The sequence below is a fragment of the Miscanthus floridulus genome, chromosome 14, assembly GCF_019320115.1.
Source record: "Miscanthus floridulus cultivar M001 chromosome 14, ASM1932011v1, whole genome shotgun sequence".
NCBI classification, from domain to species: domain Eukaryota; kingdom Viridiplantae; phylum Streptophyta; class Magnoliopsida; order Poales; family Poaceae; genus Miscanthus; species Miscanthus floridulus.
In genome coordinates this window covers 71,698,794-71,701,329 of record NC_089593.1, presented here as the reverse complement: position 1 = coordinate 71,701,329, position 2,536 = coordinate 71,698,794, and positions in this window count along the sequence as shown.

Genomic DNA, 2,536 nt, shown 5'->3' with positions numbered 1-2,536 from the left:
AAAAATGGAACAATGTACTATCATTTAAAAAAAATCGGCAAAACCTCCCCTGCACGGTGAGGTTTCCAAAACCTGCAAAAAATAGCGGCACGATGGCCGACAAGCACATATGTCTCAAGAGAAGCCATGTAGTTTGGATATCAATCCATGCAGAAGAATATATCCAAGTAGTACCACTACTTCTACTACTACTTCCACTATTGCTACTACTACTACTACCACTATTGCTACTACTACTACCACTAGTTCTACTACTACCACTAGTTCTACTACTACTACTACCACTAGCACTACTACTACAACTATCACTACCACGACAACAACAAGAGAGAGGGCATACCTAATGGGCGCCGGGGTAGGGGTGGGCGGCGTCGGGGTCGGGCTTGCTGAAGTCGGGAACGGTATCGGGCACGGGCGGCGTCGGGGCGGGCAGTCCACGGGGCAAGGCCGGGGGCAGGGCCGGCTCCTCGGCGTTGGCGGGCCGGCTGGAAGGGGTGGGCGGGGGCAGGCACCGGTGCGCGGCCTAGTGGCTGGCGGGCCTGGGGGCGGCCGTGGGCGCGGCGCATAGGGAGGGGAGGGCGGCGCGTGGCTCGGGGGCCGGGCCGGGCTGGCGTGGCCACAGAGGGCGGCGCGCGGTGCGGGGGCGGGGGCAGGCCAGCGGGGGCACGGATGGCGGCGCGCGGCGTGGGGGCGGGCCGGCGTGGGCGTGGGGGCGGGCCGGCGTAAGCGCGGAGGGCGGCGCGCGGCGCGGGGGCGGGGGTGGGTCGGCGTGGGCGCAGATGGCGGCGCAGCGGCGCGGGGGTGCGGGCGGGCCGGCGTGGGCATGGGAGCTAGCTGGCTGTCTGCTTGGACTGCCCGGCCGACCGAAATCAATTAAGTGCACCCACCCGCCCTTTGCCGAGTGCCGGATCAGGGAGGCACTCGGCAAAGTTTTTTTTGAAAAATACTTTGTCGAGTGCCCCTGACACGGCACTCGGCAAAGATTTATTTTTTTGAAATGTCTTTGCTGAGTGTCCCAGATCTAGCACTTGGCAAAGTATTTTTTTTGGAAAATACTTTGCCGAGTGCCCCTGACACGGCACTCGGCAAAGATTTATTTTTTTTAAAATGTCTTTGCCGAGTGCCCGGCACTCGGCAAAGAGGAAATTTCTAAAAAAAATAAAAAATCCTCTTTGCCGAGCGCCTTATTCTTGCCACTCGGCAAAGACCCCCTTTGCCAAGTGCCATGCCCCGGCACTCGGCAAAGTTTTTTTATTTTTTTTGTTTTTGGCCTCCAAATTTTTTGTGCTAAAGTAACTAAATATATCAAAAAGCCAAAAAAATCCCCAAATTCCCCAAATTCTAATTAGGAGTTCCTGGTACTTTAAAAGGGCTACACAAAAAATTTGGAGGCGAAAAACAAAAAAAAATAAAAAAACTTTGCCGAGTGCCGGGGCATGGCACTCGGCAAAGGGGGTCTTTGCCGAGTGCCAAGAATAAGGCGCTCGGCAAAGAGGATTTTTTATTTTTTTAGAAATTTCCGCTTTGCCAAGTGCTTCCACAGAGGCACTCGGCAAAGACATTTAAAAAAATTAAATCTTTGCCGAGTGCCGTGTCAGGGGCACTCGGCAAAGTATTTTCCAAAAAAAAAACTTTGCCGAGTGCTAGATCTGGGATACTCGGCAAAGGCATTTCAAAAAAAAATTAAATCTTTGCCGAGTGCCGTGTCAGGGGCACTCGACAAAGTATTTTCTAAAAAAAACTTTGCCGAATGCCTAACAGCAGGCACTCGGCAAAGAAGGACGTGGCCGAACACCGTTACACGGGGCAGCCTATGCCGAGTGCCGCGCTTTTACCGAGAGTCTGGCACTCGGCAAAGAAGTCCTTTGCCGAGTGCCTTTTTTTGCCGAGTGCAATTCTTTGCCGAGTGCGGCACTCGGCAAAGAAGGTGTTTGCCGAGTGCTCAAAGTAGTTTGCACTCGGCAAAGGCTCTGTTTTCAGTAGTGATTCTTTGCTCATCGCCTAGGTATCCTGCTTTGTACTAATAGATCGGCAGCGCGATGATCACGATGCGTGGCTAGCGTTTAATAAATTATTTTCACTATTGATTTGGGAGAAAAACCAACAATTAAACCAGCATCACCAACGGTTTTAATAAATCTGATAGTGATAGTAAAAATATCAGTGGCGAAAATTATTTTTGTTGTAGTGAAAACACAAAAAACTCATTAAATAATCTAATGAGGACAAACCCTTAAATAACGGGCCAACCCATCTCCTTTTCTTTTCCTCACCTCAGTGTAGGCTGCCAGCCTGGACCTTGTCTCATTCCTTATGGCTTGTTTGGCTAATCCCCAATCCAAGGGGATTAAAGGGAATTTTATCCTCTACAAATCAAAATCCTCTTCAATTCCTTTCAATCCCATCCAATCCTTTCGGGTTGAGAATAACCGAATAAGCTCTTAGGAGGCGGTTTGGGAAAGATCCCCCCGCATATTCGTCACCCAAACCGTCATTAGAGTAGTATATAAGAAGGGGGAGAGCCCCCTCTCAACAC